Source organism: Falco biarmicus, chromosome 9 (assembly GCF_023638135.1).
Source record: "Falco biarmicus isolate bFalBia1 chromosome 9, bFalBia1.pri, whole genome shotgun sequence".
Lineage (NCBI taxonomy): Eukaryota > Metazoa > Chordata > Aves > Falconiformes > Falconidae > Falco > Falco biarmicus.
This window is the reverse complement of record NC_079296.1, coordinates 45,448,558-45,467,828: the sequence shown is the minus strand read 5'-3', so window position 1 is coordinate 45,467,828 and position 19,271 is coordinate 45,448,558. Positions and strand designations below refer to the sequence as shown.

The 19,271-nt window shown below is 38.6% G+C and overlaps 2 long non-coding RNA genes across 2 annotated transcripts in view; one reads left to right on the top strand and one right to left on the bottom strand.

Annotated features, from left to right (window-relative positions):
- The first annotated feature begins 1,540 nt into the window (after positions 1-1,540).
- LOC130155495 (uncharacterized) lies at positions 1,541-4,325 on the top strand. Its single transcript, XR_008824092.1, has 3 exons — positions 1,541-1,634; positions 2,408-2,573; positions 3,957-4,325. It is a non-coding gene; the product is annotated as an uncharacterized LOC130155495 (long non-coding RNA).
- Positions 4,326-13,852: 9,527 nt separating this feature from the next.
- The window catches only part of LOC130155432 (uncharacterized), a 33,807-nt gene continuing 28,388 nt past the window's right edge, over positions 13,853-19,271 (bottom strand). Inside the window, exon 4 of the long non-coding RNA XR_008824075.1 lies at positions 13,853-15,783. This is a non-coding gene — a long non-coding RNA (uncharacterized LOC130155432). The remainder of the gene's footprint in view (positions 15,784-19,271) is intronic.

Genomic DNA, 19,271 nt, shown 5'->3' with positions numbered 1-19,271 from the left:
TCAGGAACGACAACTGTTACAACTTCCATGCCTCACTAGCTAGCAGAAAGGTTTCTACTGTCTGACACCTCTCTTCTCTGTCAAACTTGGAAATTTGCACCGTCATTGAAATTCCTTAGAAAATTATTGTGAAAAGAAATTGGGAAGGCAAATATTTTGACTGGAATAGTTGTCTAATCTAAACATCAGAAGCAACTCTGAAATTTAAAAAGGTCATATGCACTCTGCGGTGGTCAGGAGCTTATCAGAAACCATGGCTTTAGACACCATTTGTTGGAAGATCCTGCCATCAACCTGGGCACAAACGATAAAAAGGCTCTTCCCTCACGGTTTTGTCAGTCAGACACGCACGATTATACAGCTCTCATTTCCCACGTACAAAACAAGTGAATTCCGACAACAGAACAACGTGGGGATCTGAAGTCAGCTCTGCAAGTCTTGTATAATATGTTATTTACATTGAAACCAGGAAGAAAAGTGCTCGTTTTCATGCTTCTGAATCCATTTACGGCCCTTTTTCACTGTTCATAAAACTGGTGAATAATGTCTTTCACTGAAAAGACTGTGCAGATCTCAACTTTCCCAAGGAATAATGCATTCCCATAAAGCTGTCGCAGACTCCAAGAAGTGACAGATAAGAGGAAAACAGCACAAATCCAACAGACTTGACAGTTTATTGTTGTGCGAACCAAACGTAATTGATGTCACCGTATCAGAGACTTGCAGGTGTTTAGATTTTAAGATGACATTTGAGACTGTAAAAGTACTATTTGCAGCAAGAGCCTTGATAAATATAATACTGTCTGAAGCTCTGTGTGCCCCCCCAGCTGGTGCTTTAGAAGAGGAGAAAAGGTTAATTTAATCACATCCAGGGAAGTTAGCAAAGTTACTTACTGAAGGCTTAAAAATGAGACTGAACTGCCAAAACCTGCCAACTGCTCGAGCCAAAACGGGCTGCCAAGTGGTGATTTGCACAAAGTGTGTGTGTGGAGATCCAGAAAGGCCCATCTAGAAAGTCAGATCTAGTTTTTGAGGGTTTTTGTTGTCGTTGTTTTCTGTTTGGGGTTCTTTTTTTTTTGGGGGGGTTGGGGGTGGGGGGGGTGTGTATGGTAAATTCTACACACTTCAGGGAGCAATTGTCCATGGAAACTCATGTCCCCTTCAGTTTTCAGCCTTTCTGGAAGAGCCCAAGACTGACTTCTCAAGTGACCCCTGAAGATCAGAGAACAAGATCATGTACGGCCAACTGACTGACATTTCTCTGTGTATGTATCTAGATTTAGATACTTGACATCCTCCTTCTCTGCTTATGGAGAAGTAAGAGGAATATTCATTCCTACGCTTGTCCCTGAGCTTTCTTCCCATTCTGCCATCTTCTACCTGGTTTTGCCTACCCACTTTACCTTCTTCTGTTCTCTCTTATTTTCCTTCCTTCAAACGTTTAAACTATTGCATGTTGTTTTCTGTCTTCTTTTTCATCACTTTGTATATTTCTTCTTATTATTCCTAAGTCACTAAACCGGCTTCTTTCCTGCCTTGCAGTGAGCCTGTTTGGAGACATCACCTGCGAGTGATTTCCTGAAACACTGACTCAGTGGAGCCATGGCACAATCACGAAGGTTAACTCCCCAAAGGTAATTAGAAATCTCTCTACTATTTGATTACCATAGAAGCCTCATTCCTGCCAAGGATGGTCTTGTTAAGAAGATGCCAAGTTTCAAGGAAACAATTCAGAAATGCAAGTCGTACATTAGCAGACTCCTAAGCAGAATGTAACAGATCATAAAAACTTACAACACTCAATGCCCTCCTTGAAACAGGATTGGAAGGCAGTGATCCCTCATTGCATGGGAGATACTAGAGAAATGATCTTGCAGCGACAATTCAATAAATCCTAAGTTAAATCTCCTTTTAGATTTGAAGATGTTTATACATATATAGCAAAAACTTAGTTGAGGCAACAGATGCAGTAAAGTTTGCAGAAGCTACTCTGAGCCAGTAAAAAAAAAAAAAGGCAGTTGATTTGCCAAGAGAAGCAAACACAACCCAGTATATCACACCAAAAAAAAAAAAAAAAAAAGTTAAAAAGCTATGCATAGTGAAAACCTAGAAATTTGGGTTTTAAAATGCTTTTATTAAGGATTTCAATTCAGCTGGGTTTGCAGAAGTGTTGATGCAGAGCTCTGCCTGCCATTTTGCTGGAACACTGCAGGTGGTTGAATATACTGGGAAAGATACATTTCACTGGAACTTTGAATTTGGATTTTCCTGTGAATTGTCACAACTGTGTTTCAAGTACCTTGGTGGGCTGATATAGGTTTTTCAATGTGTTTCAGAAAAATCATTGTTATTTATTGCTTTGACTGAGTATGAGGAGACTTATCACCATTCTTTAATCTCTTTGCAGGTTTTCAAAAAAGCTCTTAATATACCACCTCATGTTAAAAGTTGTCAGCACCGTTGGCAAGCACTAAAGAGGAACACAAAGGAGTTGTACTTTTCTGGATGTGATTAATTTTGGCACAGTGCTTGTTCCCATGGCTGAGCCCTGCGTGCACTGCTGTTCTTGTCAGGTTTGTTACGTGTATTTTCTCTTTCCAAGGTATTATGTCTTCACTGTGAAACATCCATCCAGACTCAGATTTGGCAAACTGGGTCTGAATCTAGCAGCATGTTGGTTTCCAGGAAAAAATAATTTGTTCCCTTGGAAAGAGGGAAGGGATTTGGATTTTAAAATGCTTCATTGTATTTTACAACACAAAACTCGCTTTACATTTCTGTATGTAACATTTCACAGGCAGATGCTTAGGAGCGACCTTGATGCTCACTGAGTAAATTATAACATGCAATGTGAAACTTCACGTTCTCTTTTTAAATGTTAAATTCTTAGAGAGTAATAATAAGCTTCAGAATTTCGATGTTCCGAACATGACTGTTGACAGTATGTTTTCCTTTCTAGCCAAGGGCAGTATATAGTCAGTGGAATTTTTAAGCAGGTTTTCCTCCCTAGGAAATTAGCCTTGAAATTATAACACAACTAAGGAAACTGAGTAAAGACACAGGTACTGTACATAATCTCCCAAGCTGTCTGTGAGAGACTTAAGAGGAAACAGAAGTGACTTAAAGCTTTTCTAAACTAGATTCTGTGTATACAGACAGAAACCCCTATATGGGGTTAATTTGAACATTCATCTAGTTCACTCTTTTGTTTCTAACAGAGGTTACATAGAAAATTCAAAGAAGCTCATATTAAACAGAGGTCGGATTTAATTGCCTCCATATTTATTTTATTTCTTACCTCAACTTGCTAATAAAGCATAGAGCTCATCATGGATATGACGCAAATATGAAGCAGGATTAGTATTTAATACTGTGGTAACAGTCTCCAGTCAGATCTTCTGGTGGTGCATGGAGTGAACAATGTAAATAGCTTCTAAATATCAATACAGTTTTATTGCTGGGGGAAATATATATATTCCTGAAAAACCTGAATGATCAGTGCTAAATCTTGAGGGAAGTGTTTCTATTTGCATTGCAATATAAGCAATTAATTCATTACTAGCTGTCTTTCAACTGCTGTAATACTTTAAGATAAATGGATGGTTATCTGCAAAAGAAAAGTCTGTCACGGCCAGGGCAGGTCTGTGGTAAAATGGGAGTAGTTCAGTAGTGAACATGGAGGCTATAGGGATGTGTCTTCCAGGAATGGCTACCCATGGCTTCACTATAGTGATCCACACTTCTCCTGTTTTATCTTGGGCATAATTTATTTTACTTTATATAATACTGATATTCTGGGAAGTTGTGCCTTCATGAAGGGCCTTTTAATGATAATAATGGATATTTGGGTGTGGTTTTGTGGCAGTTTAAGAAAAAAAAAATTCCTCCTCAAAAATACATATTTAAAGGAGGACTTCATATTTTGTTGACACCAGCAAACTTTTGATTTACCACAGATGAAGGATACCAAGTACACAGTCCAGGAGTCATAAATTCTGCTTACTCTCGGCTCAGTTCAGGGAGAGATTGCAGCGGTGATGTCCTTCCAGTTTCATTCTTGTTGTAAGTATTAGGATTTGGGAAGAGCTGACTATTTTTGTTCACGATATTTGGTGCTCTGAAGCTGCCAGCTTAGATGCTTGTTGTAAGGTGAATTATTGTCTGTTAGGCCTGGGGTGAAAAAAGTTTCATAGAAAATAGAAAGCTAAGTATATTTTTGTAATAAAATAATTTTGAAATGAAAGTAATTCTTCTGTTTCTTGAATTGTTATTTCATCTGCTGATGAATAGGGAATGGTGTGCTGCAGTAGTTCTTATTTCAGTCAAATCCGCGTTAAGTTATGGTACAGACTTCAGCCCAACAGATTTGTGTGTTAACTAGTCAGAGTCATCGTTATTAAATTATTATATTAATCATTGTGATGTTTCTGAGCTTTGTTATTCCAGTTAAATACAACTTTCTAGAAGTTAAGGGTTTGATTGTGTGTTGCTCGGTTATTCAAAGCTGTTGGTATGCAGCTTTCAGCCAGTATATTTCTGATATGGTTATTGGCTAAAAAAAAAAAAAAAAAAAAAGACAATTGTATATTTTAATTTTCTGTACTGCCAATATTGAAGGAAGTCTCCCTCATTTTTTGCTCAGGGAGATAACTCAGCTGATAACCTTTGTATAGTTCAGAGACTCACTTCATTGCTTTCTAATAGAGTTTCTGGAGAGTATAGATTTAGATTACAATGTCGAATGACCATAGGGCCTCAGGGAAATATGTTCTCATTAATGGACTTGTTAATGATTATCATTGAAGGGACGCTAATAGTATCAGATGTAAACGTTGTCACAGCCCTCTATCTTTATCAGGCAGATATGGAGATGCATCATTAATTCACACAGACTGATTCTCAGAGCTGTGCAAATGGATGATGCGGTATGATAATGTCTGAAGGAAATTAAAAGCTGTGCGTTATCAATTTAATATTTCAGATGACTATTTCCAATTCATACGGTCTAAGAGATAAGAGGAATTGAACCGTGACAGTAGTACGGATCATTCAAAAGAGATCAAAATCAGAGTGTGCCTCCATCAGTTCCAGCTTCGCAGTGGTCTTTTGCATCCTCTTTGAGAGGGTTGTGACAAATGCAAACTTGTACCGGTGAAGTCTCTCAGCTGAAAAGTTAAACACACATACGCTATATAAACACAAAAAGCCTATGGCAATATGAAACAGTTTGCAGAATCTAGAATAATTTTAAAACAATCTCTTTTTCAGGAGTTACGTTTATTCAAGTACAGTAGTATCTTTTTTTCTTTATCTTGACTTCAGTGGGTTTATTCATAATGCATTGAGAGCAATAAATCAGAATCCATCTGAAATTTGTAGCTTTTGACACTACATATTAATAGCATATTTGTTAATTCTTTGCTCAAATGTTATAACCATTTGATTATGAGTAGTTGGTTGGGAAGCAGTGGTGGTGGTATTTCTTTGCTAGGAAACACCCTGGATTATTTCTTTGTTGTAATCACCTGAAATATCAGTATTTTCAGAACAAAGGAGAAATGTGATTTTTTTTTTTTTTTTTTTTGTACACAGTCATGAAGGTAAGCTTTTAGAAATAATAGTGCACTTATAACTATGCTATCACTTTTGTTGGAAATGGTAAAGAGCTGGGTGCTAAGATCGAATCAAAAAGTTGCTTTTCAGTGATCTGTTTTGATATCAGCCTGTCCTATTGGATGGGTCTCCCTCAAGGGAAGGGAGGTAGAAGAGCAGATTTTACAAATGGTAACAGTGTTGAGTTGTCCTAAAAGGAGGACAAAATATGAGCAGCTAATACTGTCACTTGTGCTGAATTCTAAATGGTTGTAGATTCCTGAATGAGGGAAATCACCAAGGGCAAATGTATGGGGTGTAAATGAATTTGCCTTTGAAATGGCAAATGGGATGTCCCTACTGAAAGATAAACAAATTTAACAAACTACGGAGATATTCTTTTACGTCAGTGAGGAATCAACAGAACCCTGAACTAAGCATGTACGTCAAAGTAGGGAGCAATTGATTTCATATAGGAGAAAAATCACAGGATCGTGTAGAATAATGAAAAGATGAAAAGCACACTACTAGAATGCTACACACCATTGAAAGATACATAAATTCTCTCGAGTCTACTCAATTACATTCCTATTTTAGGAAAAAATGCTGTAAGAACATTTTTTGTGTGTGTCTCAAGGGTAAAGCTGCTACAGCATTAATCTGTTACAAACTATCAAACTTTGAAAGAATGTTAGTGAAGTACTTTGGGAATTGATGAAAAGAGTCACAAGGTCCAGCTCCAGAAGAATGCTATCTCAGTCCACGTGCCCTGTGCTTTTACGGGTGCAGGTGAAAGATTACACCAAGTAAGGTCTCGCAGAACTGGAAAAGATGTAAAAACGAATATTGACAAAGGAAATTTACATCAGAGACTCTTCTTTCAAGCAGGACAGCAGCAAGGGAAGTTATCTGTGAAATCAGATCTCAACACAGCTATGGTAGAAAATTCACGCTTAGTGCTATGCTCCCGGCAGCCAGCCTTGAGGGGACACCAGCCGTGGCTGTGCTGGCTGGGTTTGGTCAGCATGTGTAAGGTGCCACAGTTACTCTACCTGTTGCTAAGGCAGTGGGTGAGCAGAAGCTAAACCACAAAAAAAGTTAGGTAAGGCTTCAGTATTTTTAGCTTCACAAGAGGGGAAAAAAAACCAAAACTGAAGAAAAGCTTTATTTCTGGTATTTCCTGCCCACACTTACATACACTTGAGTCTCACAGAACTTATACGTTGTTGATAAATCTATGAAATGAAGTATTCCAATTACTTATCTCTAATTAAAACATACAAACATCTGAAATTGGTCCAGTGCTGCTATAGATGTCATTTTATTAAATTATTTCTGTGCTGCAAGAGAGGAATTGGTGCTCTTTTTCTGAAGTCTTACGTATTCCTCTGGCACTATTCTTGCAGCAATACACTCTGCTCCTTTCTGAATTCCCAAGACTGGAGAATAATGCTCTCTTGCTTCCTCTCAGTTGTTTGGACATTGTCTTTTGTCCGGGGCTGCCAAACCTTGCAGATTTTTGAAAATGTGGGGAGTGTATTGTAAGGTCTGTAATGATTACCTGGCTTGCTGTGAAAATTTGGAGAAGTGAAACATTAGCATTTTTCGTGCCATGTGAACTCTACTTTTCACAAAGGTAGTTCTCTTTCTCTCTTATCCATACTGATTTGATGTGGGTTTTATGTTGCACTCTGTGCAAGGTATAAAATTTGCCACCTATTCATCTCAGTCTCTCTGTCACACTTCTCACCTGCTTTTAATTTCCCCTTAGGAAGTCACTTCTATCCCCATTGCAAGATTCTAATTTTAATAATCCTAATCTATCCAGAGCTTTTTCACCCAAGAAATATTTCACTGCACACATCACTTAGTGTGTTGATATTTCTTGTTAGTATGCAGTGTCAGGTTAGCACCTCTAGATAACCTTGATAAATTAAAAATTGGCTTATCAATATTCAATCAGCCTAGCTCATTTATCCAAATGTCTGACTTCCTTTCTGTCAGAGCTGAGCTAAAAAGGCACTGCAAAAGCAAATGGAATTAAAATTGTATATTTTCCTTTTAATCATAAATTAAATCAGTCTGCTGCTATTGTCACCTTAAATGTCATGGTTTAGCAACGGTGAAATAATATACAGTGGTGTATATATATAATGATATCACAAAATGCTAATTTTCATCAGACTTATTTTTTTAATAAAGTGAACATTTAATAAACACTTTATCAGGAAAATTAGGGAAATGTGGGTCTGGTCTGCCCAGTTCTTTGTATTACTATTGAGTCTTGCTGATTCTTCTATGTTATTTCTTAAATTTATGGAATTGTCTGTCTTCCAAAGATCTGGGGGGCAGGTGAGGTGAGCACCTCCTGAACTCCTCTCCTTTTAGCATACCAACAGCTGCGTAGTTTTCCAAATCACATCTCCCTTCACCTTGTGCTTCATTGCCTTTGCAGCTTAGAAATCCTCAAACGTCCTTTGTGTTTGCACAGCAATTGTTAAACAGCGGTTTTCTGTAACTGTCCTACTCAGTCCGTCAGCTGCTTTTACTGCCTTGCACCAGTGCCTGCTGCCCATCATCTTGATTTTGCAAGTTGCAGCGTAAGTTATTCAAGGGAAACGACAGTGGTTTTTTAACATTATAACAAAATCTAACAACACATGGTGTGAAAGGACAGGCCTAGAGAAACTCAGCAGGGCAAGGTTTGCAAGAGCCGTGGAGATGCCATAGATAGATCTGATTGGTAGTAGACAGGTGGGCAGTAGGATTGTCACTGAAGGGGATCCTCACCTCTCCCTGTGTGAGAACAGCTCCCTGATGTTCTGGGGATTAGGCAGGAACCCTGAAGCTCCAGGATGCTCTGTGATATATTCTTAAAAACATTCACGTGCTCCTTGCTCAATGACTTTCTGTTGATGAAACCTGTCTACGCTGTCAGTCAATAGAAGCGAGGCCAATCTTTTATCTCAATACATAGACCTCATTAATTTACGTATAACATGAACCCTGAAGGCCCTAACTCATAAAATGAAAATTTCCTGGGAGTTTATCACCTAGGTTCATTTTGTATGTTTACAGCTGTCCAGGAAACAGAGGGCACCGGCAATTCCTTAATTTACTTCTGTTTTCAGTGTTCTCTAATTTTGTGTTGAAAATTAATTCCTGATGGAGCTCCAGAATTATTTGGGTTGATGTTTTTTGTTATCCCTGTTGCCAACTCAGAAATGCACTGTGAGCACTGCTTATTCTACTGAAGTTAACCTACATGGGGGTTTACATTAAGATAGTTAAAGTTATTTCAGCCCTGTAAATTGAAAAACGGAAGGTCAAGCTATTTCCCTTTGAATTAATGTAAGCAAAATATTTAAACAAAACCTTGTGGGTTTAAAACCTTCAATTTAAAAGTAAAAACCTTGCTGTAAAAAGAAAAAAAAAACAACCCCAAAATAATGGAAATTTACATGAAATATTTGTATGTGTTTGCTTTGCAAGGAATGTTGTTCTCTGAATTTAGCATCCTGGTGAAAAACTGAATTATTTGTATATTTCTAATGGCTTAACTGATGAACTGATTCAAGCATTCAAGTACATTTTGTATGCCTAGACTGCTTCCATGACACTCTCCTTATCTGAACTTGACACAGCCTTATAACAGAAACCTAGTAAAACATGGAAGACAGAGTCAATTAAAAATAATTTTCAGGAAAGTCCCTCCCCAGATTTGAAAGTTTTCCTGGAAAATAGGCAAAAAGATCAACATTTTATTCTTTAAAATGTCCTGGTAATTTTAAAAGCTTTACCTAGTAAATTAGTTTCTGAATTTTGCAGCTGCCCAAGAACACTAATATTAGAAAAAATTAAGACTGTTTTCTTAACTTAGAACTTTTCTTACATTAAAATTTGCCAACTGGTGTTTAGTAACTTCTCAGAGAGTCTTTAAAAACACCCCTCCCCCATTTGAGTTTATTCATGGCCTAGGTCACTCATTGATTCTTCAGCTATTCTTGCCTTTCCCCATCCCAAGTGCAGTTATTTTAAAATTAAATAACTATGAGATGGTTTTAATTAAATCCTGCCAAGATTTAAAGGTTTGTTTCACTTTGAAAGCTCAGTACAATTGTTGCTAATTTTAAAGGAACCAACAAAAATGCTTCAGCCAGTCTATATGCACCATGGAGAAAAGATACAGGGGGAAATGCAGGCAAGGAATCACTGTTTGTACTTTTCTATCTCAGCAAGTTGATGCACTTTTATATTAGACAAATATTTTTGTGAGTTTCCTAGTGGGATTGGCAGTGCATTTTTAAAAAGTGAGCATTTTCAAAGCATATACAATATCAAAGATATCATTTGATATCATCAAAATCTTGCTCTGCTAGTTTCACTGTAATCTAGGTAGAAATGTAACATAGGAATGACCTTATTGTATGGTTTTGCATCAATAAGTTCTTTGTACTTTGGTGCAACCACACGTTTACCCTGGGTTAAAGCTGCTAATTTGAATTCTATAAAACAATGGCCCCTTTTTTCATTGAAACAGTGCAGAGAAGCAGTGCTGTCCTGCTGCTGATGTTATTGTTCACCAAATAGACTTCTAGAAGCAGGAAGGAAAAACATGCCCGTTTCAAAGCTTGGTTATCTGCGTTTAGGATGCCTGGTGCTTCTTTAAATCACCAGCCCTGCAAAGCAGGGGTTTTGTGGTTAACCTGTACCTTGTCAGTGCATCAGACTGCTCTTTTGTGTAGTTTCTGCAGGGTAGGCAAGCCCCCAATAGGGGTGGATGGCTGGAAGATGCTCCGTGTCATCTTCTTGGTAACTCATCTCCTTCCACTGCAGAACCAGTTTTTTCTTTAGGGTTTGGGATTATGGAGTAGGATGGAGTAAATGAAAGTAGCTGAAATGAACAGCAGGTGAGGAGGGAGTGCATCCTGGGACACTGGCCAGAGGATGGAAGTCAAACACTGTTCTAAAAGTACAAAATACTTATGCATTTGCATAACACCAAAGAAGAAAAACACAATTACCACTAACAGAAGTTTCAAATATCCAGACTGGAACATGATTCAGTGGGTGGGAAATTTTGGTAACCACAGCAACAGTAGGCAGCTTCAGCCTACTGCAGCCTTGCAGCAGGAATGTAATAGAGCAGCGGTGGAATTTATGCTTGTTTCTTGGAAAAGATGAACAGATCCTAAGGATGATATTGGAGAACAAAACTCATTTCTGAGTCTGAATTTTAATAGAAAACCTAAAGTTTCCACACAACTTACTATCTTGTAATCAACTAGTCGAAAGTCTGTCCAAGGAAGAAGAGAACCTCTTTGCTTTCATTTTGCAGTTCCATGTTAGCCGAGATCTGTGAAATGTGTATTTTCATGATACTGTACTGGAAGCTGTGCTTACCTGGCTGTCTTTATACTATGTATTTCCTTTTACGTATATAGAGATATATATTTATTTTACATATACATAGAGATATATATGTATTTCTTTTTAGACAATGTTTAAATTTCATAGTAATCCACATTTTGAAGTTAACCTTAAAATCTGCAGTTATAACTGCTCTTGCTACTTCAATGGTATTAACAGATTGGATTACAACTCTGCCTGTATTGCTTTGACTTTTGCAATACCTGCGATGTACGTTAGGGTTTAAAATCAGGTCTAATAACTAAAATGTGTGCTTGGTTGATAGCTAGGCATGTAAAACTAAAGGGAGATATTGTCTGATGAAAGTCATGGTAGTTACATACAAGGAGGGCTATCTAATGTCCTTATGATGCACTGTTTTCTTAATTAGCAGATTATCACCTTCTTCCTAAGAGTCTCTGAAGGTCTGGCCAAAACCCACGTGCCCTAGCTTTACCTGCCTGCTTCTTCTTGAAGCATCCATTAGAAGAAGGTCCTAAGCGCTGCAGAAATATTGACTGTTGTTGCATAAATAATGGTGATCTGAGGTACAGAGTGGTGACCCTCCAAGCAAGGAGGCTGTCAGTGGCCAAATCCACAATGTCTTGGCCCCTCTGTCTCCTGCCCTTCACGCAGAAAGCAGTAATTCCTTTGGGCAACTGCAGGGGGAGGGAGGGAGAGAAAAAATATGAAAAATAAAACTGATTTCAGTTTTATAAATACAGCTTTTAATAAAACTAATAAAAACAATATCGGGGTTTTTTTCCTCATACACAAAATGAAGATCAGTTACCTCAAAATACCGAAACCTTAAATCCCAATTCAAACCAGTTTGTTTAATTTTAAAAAAACAGTGGGTCGCCTTATTTCTTATAAAATATAAAATTGCAGAGTACTGGTTTTATCTCCTAATGATGGAAGGAGGGAATCAGATCTTTTGATGGGAATGTGGAGGTGGAAAACAGATGTGCTTAGGGCATTTCATGAGATAGCGTGCGCTGTAAGGTTAATGTACACATTAAAATACGTAGCACCTGTAGCCATGTGGGAGGGGTGAACATGGTGGCTGGCTGGACTTTTTTCCAAAACTGAATTTCACAGGAAGACCACACTGGTGTGTTAAGTCTGTGCGAGATGCTGGGGAGAGGTGTATGTCAGCCTAACCTCAGGCAAGGGAAAACAGCCAGGGTCTGACAGCAAAATGAATCATACTATTTTGTGAATTTCTTTAATGTCCCACTAAATCAGACAGAGAGCAATTTGGCCCAGATTTAGCCCTAAACTATTTACTTTCAAATACCTTTCCATTAGACAGTGCTGAGCAAAGAAATGAACTCACTTAATGGATGCAAATTAAGCTTTTTCTCAATCTCTGGTTGTCAATGGCTTTGTTGTATATTGATTACTGTACACATTTACAGGACTCCACAGATGAATATTTGCTGAGAAGGAGGTTTCAGTTGCTGCAATAGCTCGGTTGCTTGATAAGGCCATGTGAAGATACATTTCATGGTGGACTTTCACAGTATTCTCAGAATCTCTTTTAAACCTTCGAAGATGCTGAGCAAATTGCAAGTCGGGAGCATTCTTGGTTTAATGAGAGACCCAAATATGTTTGTACTAGAAAAATAACTGGAGTGTTTGGGTATTATTAGTAATACAGACTTAGAAAACAGTATTTAGGAATTTTCAGTCTCCTCCTGCTGTAATTAATGTATATTTCATTTAAACAATTCTTAAAATATTCTCTTCTTCTGTCTAGAAATTTTCTCCCATGAACTAGAGCTCCTTCAATGTAAGTGATGATAACGATGCCCTGGTTTTCATCTTAGCCAGTTACAGGTCTAATATGTGAATCATCACATATTCTTTGTATAATTGCCATTTCTGTCCTATACTTCATGTTTAGATGAAGTAAAATTGCTCTTATTTGTTCTTTAAGTGATCTGACCTCTGGCCTCATTGGAGAAGGAAAAAAAACCCAAAACCCAAATCATTTATTTCATTTCAGCAACTAATAATTCTAGGTTTTATTTCAGTCGGGGTAAACCTTAGGAAAAGATTTCAGTGTAGCTTCTGAAAAGAAAATCGCTTGAGCTGAAGAGGCATTAATTTCTACTGTGCTTTCAATTTCCTCTGGCATTTATGGAAACCGATAACTTTCAGAATTAACTTCCAAAAAGCTAATTACCAACACAAGGACACAACATATCTTTTATCCTTTCTCATGGATGCATATATGCTCACCATCAGGTAGGAAGATACACATCCTTTACCTTGACAGACGGGTTATATATGGAAATTATATCCTGGTTTACTTCTGTTTGTGAGTTGCCAAACATTTGGTCATCTTTGTGTGCCTTGCAATGGGTCTTTGGTTTTTTGACTTAAGCAAGATTCTTGGCAGACAACCATTTTGGTGGATGGCCACATCTGCAAATGATACTAATTAATAAAGTTTCCTTGCCTTCTGCAAGGAAAGAGTAATTTATAGTTGCATCAAGATGCTAACCCTCACTGAAGAAAGTACTATCTAGCAGGATAATTGGCATGGATTTCTTTCTCTAGAGAATACTGAAGAACCAAAACAAGGTAAAGTGTTGTTTTGGTGGGGTTTTTTTTTTGAGTGTAATTAAATTCATACCTCAATTGGAGGTTTTTCTGCTAAAAGGTGTGCAGGTAAGAGCACTGGGCTTCACTCCTGAAACTGAATTAGGCTACAGTGTTAGCTTGCATGTCAAGCTTGACCGTGAGGATGCCAGCTGTTAATACGTCAAGTCACGTATTTTGTGTCAAGCACGACTTTGGAATAAGCTAAGTAAAAAGTGAGTTTACCTTTGTTCTCATCAGTTTCTTTTCATGATCACAAAGATATTAATGCATGAAAAAATAATTTCTGGCTAGTGATCCAAAATGCAGTTCTAGGCACGTATGGGAAAGCACTAAGACTGCTGGGGAATGACCCAGTCACCTCCAGAGCTGGGATGGCAGTGGTCCTCCTGGCCTTCTCACTCATCTCAGATCTCATGCTGTGTGTCTGCTTGGCAAGTGCTGCCCTCCCTCAGCAGAGCCTGCCCAGCGAGAGTGTATTTCCCGGGGCACTTTGGTGATGGATCTCTGTGGACCCACCAGCTGGGCTCGGTGCTGATGTGCTGAGCTTAGAGAGTCCTAGTGTGTATCCCGGGTCTCCTCAGCTCCCCGGGGTGCCCTCTGCTCTGTCTCTGTGAGTAGAGTGCAAATAAACCCTCAACAATTTAAACTTTTTAAATATTCTTAGGTAGGTAACGAAAATCTTCTTTAGACAATTAAAATGCTTAGCGATTAACTAAGCAGCTGATCGTGGCCAGCCAGTGCTGGCAGAGAATACTGGTGACTTTTATTTTAAAATGAGAAAATGAGAAACCTTGTAACTGAGACTTCTTGCTAGGATGAGAAAAACATTTCTTTGCCTTAACGTTGCGTTGTACATATTTTTCCACTTTAATGATAAGAGTAGCCAAAAAGCGTGAAAAAAAATCTATAATTAGCTCCAGCTATGTAAGTATAAATCCATCTGCTAGTTAGCCTTTAGAAAAAGAGCCGTTTATGTTAAATTCATTAAAACTTCCCCATTAAAAAATGAGCACCCATGAATTAGTTTGACAGGGAAAAACTGCTGGAGCGTTTGCTTGGATTTGGCTTGGTGTGCTCCCAGCCTTTGTCTTCACTGCAAGTGTTGCTGCCAGTTACTTCACCCAGCCTAGCCACAGCCTTGGAGCCCAGAGTGATTTGATTAGCAGATGATAAATTACACTAACTCGAACTGTAGCTTGTGGTTGAAGTCCCACTGCATTATTACTTTGGTTCTCAGCAGAGTTTGAATATTATACCACAGGACCTTTGAGGCTGGCGAGTTCGGATTTGAAGTGTTTCTTTAAGTTAGAAATATCAGTGACTGGATGGGAGTCTGTTTATAGTAAATATATACACGTATGGCTTTTGCTAATGTTGCAATGAAAGGAAGCTGAATAAAGAGGTAAGTCACTCAGATGTAAGCAGCTCATCAGAAATGTTCACAAAGTTGACAACCAATTCAGCTTGTGAGGCCGAAATGTTTTCATTGTGAGGTGTCAGTATTCTTGACACAAGCTGCTGCTTTTTTTTTTCCTGTTTACAAGAGAAAAATCTCCCCAAAAATCTACAAGTGTTTTTTTCTCTCAAAGCACACTCAAAGGAGAGGTGCGAGTGGGGAAGGAGAATGCTAAAATATGAATAGAATTTATAGTATCCCCTGTTCTCTTTAAGCAGAGTTCTCTGTATTATCATGAATTTCTGAACTCTCTTCAGAAGCTGCAATACTGAAGCTGATTTATTGTTAGCTTTGCTTCAAAGCAGTTTAGACCATGACCTAAATTATCTGATTAATAAGTGAGTTAGCTGTGTGTTAAGTCCCACGCAGTTCAGGTAGGGAACTGCCTACTGCATTTATCTGTTTGTGCTCAGGAGAGCTTCAGTTCTTCTGCCTTCTTGGTTTCTCTAAAGGTAAGCGTGCAGGGTTAAAAGAAAAAAGCTGTAACACTGAAGAAGTACTTATAATTGTGTTTTAGCAGTAGTTTCTGTCAACTTCATGACTACTATTCCAGGCATCTTTTGCATGGTTATTTTTTATTTAACATTGGCTAGTACACATTTTTCTGCACTTTTCCCTCTAAAATTTAAGCAAATTGAGAGCTTACGATTATTCCCCTGTTCATTATCACCCAGGCTCAGCTTGATTGAGTCACAGGAGATGGGAAGGGTAAACTAGAAAAGAAGAAATACACAAAAAGATGATGGTATTGCCATAAGTAACTTCACAATGCTTGTTGGAAACACATAGAAATGAATTATGTTACAAAGAATATTGTGCTTCCCAACCCTTGGATACTGCAAGTAAGTTTGTACTTTGCTCCCAAATCTATTTATAGTTCCTAGATTATGTGAAGTCCTTATGAAATTGTTTAGTACCCATGGTTACCAAACACATGTTGTAAACTAACGCAATTCTAGTGCTGCGATAGATCAGCAATTCTTTGTCTTTTTTTTTTTTTTTTTTTTTTTTTTCAGTATTCTGGTACAAATCCTCACAGGTATAGATAATTAAATTAAAAAAAATATATATTTCCTGTGTTTGCAATAAGCTGTATCTAATGTTACCTGTATGTATTCTACATGGCTTTACTGTCAGCATAGTATTGTGGCACTTTGGAAACACAGTCTTGGCCTGCATTGTATTCCAATGAAAACTGTCCGTCTTTAGGACATACAAATTCTAAATAAATGAGAAAGAGCTGAAAAGCCTTCATGCTTAAATCTAAGATGGAAACTGCACCTCAGCCACATAAACCTTCCTTTTTATTGTCTTTTTCTATTGCAAATGTGAGCAGCCAGCAGCGACTGTTGGAGCTATAATAATTGTAGCGTTAGAGGTCCTGTGATATTTTCTTCAGCTGGTAAGATTCACACTTTTTTAATGTTTTGTTCTTTTCATCTGATGATTCAGGAAATGTGTGAAATTGAGCGAGGGTGCTGTGTCGTATGGATTCTCTGTGACAGAAAGGTAGGGATATTCACCAAAGATTTCTACAGCTATGAATGATTCCCTGTGAAGGGAAGAAAAACTGACATAATTGGCATACAGTGAAATTAAAGCTATTATTTCTTGATCCTGTTGTTTCTTTTTTCTCCTTTTTAATGCATTAAACCTTTGGGGTTTTTGTCTTTCTCTTGACACCTCTGATATGTATCTCTTGCACACATACAAAAGTTGCATCATGCTAATGTGAACTATAACAGAAAAAAATATTTACAAACTGTTTTAGTTTTAGCTACTCCTTTCCTGTTTTCCTCTAATCCCTTCATATGCACTATGTATACATCTAATTAAATCAAGTAGCAAAAGGCAACATGACACCCGTATGTATCAGTAATTAGCAAGTACAGTCTGATTGCCATCAGAAGCGGGTAATGTTTTGGCACTAATGGGCCATTACAATGAGTGGGCATTACAGTCCCAGCACTTCTTTAGTGTAATCATCTTGTCCTGTGCATTTTCTGTTTTTCTTGCTGACAGCAGCTTGAAGTAAAATCTCAACTAAACCAGGTAATCCATCTGATCCAAACCTGCTCGCTAAGGAAAAACTGTTGGGAAAAGGAAGTATTTGGAATATTGTTAATATTTCAGAAGTATGTTTAAATCATCTAGGCTTGTATTGTTTTCCACTCTAATCATGCTACTTGCTTTTAAACAAAAGTTTACAGGAATCCGTTCGATTCACAGGAGACCTACAAAACTGTAATGCATACATTCATTCCTATGAACTGTTTATTGTATCATTGCAATTCATCTCCCCCTTCAGCTATGGGTGGTATATGGTAAACACAGTAATTGGAAACATATCTGAAACGCCTGTTGCTCTAAATAGATTTCTGGAAGGGAGGGGAAAAAAGTAAATAGTTTTACAGAGCTTTATTTGTAGAACATAGATTCTTGTTTCATTTGCTTGTTCTTTTCTAAGCAGTATACAGGGACTGGTAGGGGTAGTGTTGTTCTTTACCAATGGATAAAAAAATCACTTGCTACACACTTCTGTCAGCATTTATGCTGTCTTTAGGGACTGGGAGGCTAAGGTAAGAGAGGCTCGTGGCTGGACAGGAGATAGCACCTGGTTCTGCCCTGGCTCAGCTGTTAGCACAACCTGCCCAGTGCTGAGCCTTGCCAGCAGCAGCTTCTCTTCTGCCTCACAGCGTGGGGCTGGAGCCACATCAGGCATTTTGCAAGGGCTGTGCAGAGTGGCCTCCCATCAGGAACGACTGAGCAAACACCCACTCTGTGTGTAGGGTTGTTTAGGAAGGGAGAGACTATTTAATTACGTGCTGCAAACCACATTATACCTGGAAGAAAGACAATTTTCCCTTCCCTTTTTAGCCTGGCTATGAAGCTTGGCATAGCTAGAGCATGGGAAGTCTGTGGGAGGAAAGTATTGTATGTCTTGAGATATAGGATGCCAACAGCTATGAGCCTCGCTCCCCATTTTATACCTGCCTTGGGCACAGCACGTGAAAGCAGCCCAAAGCTGCTAACGTAAGAGTGTGAAATGCCCAACTAGAGAGTGGGCAGCTGCTCGGAGAGTGAAATGCGGTGAAAATGGGTATGTCCAAATGGTTATGTGATTGCACTGCGCTCCTCACCCCACTGTGGAGGAGCTCTAAGGTGGGAAAAGTGCAGCCACTGGCCTGTGCGGGAAGGACCCGCTCCCTCCGCTGCTTCCCCGGCTGCTACCACCTGATGCCTCCAGCCCACATCAGTGCAGCTGGTGCTGGCATTACCATGGCTCTGCCCTGAGCGAGCCCAGCGTGCCAGCGCAGGCTGCAACAGTGCAGGAGCTGCTCCTTGCTACCTCCTGGTTCAGGCTTGTTCTTCAGGAACTCCAAGTTATCCCAAACCGGAACGTGTTTGGGCGAATGCTTAGGATATGTAAATCCAGGACAACACTAAGGTGGTGATATTTGTGACCTGAGCCTCAGTATACTGCTGACAAGCTGATCTCAGCATCTGTTGTGTGAGATAATTGGTGTGTCTTGGCTTTGTGTCTAGCATTAGGCTGAGCAGAAAGATGAACATGCTGTGCAGATTAAGGTTAAGCCAAGAACAACATTTCCATGAATGTCGCTGGAAGTAAGTTTGTCCGCAGCATGATCGTGCAAACGTGATGTGTCTCCCCATGAATCGTTTACTCTCTTCCTTCCAGATGCTCTTAGGTTCTGTGTGGGTTTGTTTCTTTGTGATTTATGTGGAAAAATACCTGTCATCACACCGTTAACAGTTCCTGGACACTACTGTTCTTTAATGTCACTGTCATCTGGGCCTTGTGAGATCACTCCCATTATAGGCTTAGGTAGTCAAACTCTTTTAACATGCAGTATTTGATCTGTCTATCTAGAACGTTGCATGAGTAGTTTTAACTACATCAGCTGTGAGTAAAGCTATACTTATAATCACAGAGCAGCAGAAGAAATAGTAGGAAAAACAGATATTCAAGAAAACAGGTAATTGATTGGAAGAAAAAGTGAATGAAGCCAAATCTGAATATGAGATTTTGGATTCCGTAATGATTTATGCTTTAAAATCCATGTGGTTTTGGTGTAACTTGCAAGTGAAAAAAACTAGTAATTGATATCAAAGACCTACCTGTGGACTTTAAGCTGGGCTATGAATAACAGCAGGAACATCTCTATGTGCAAAACTGATC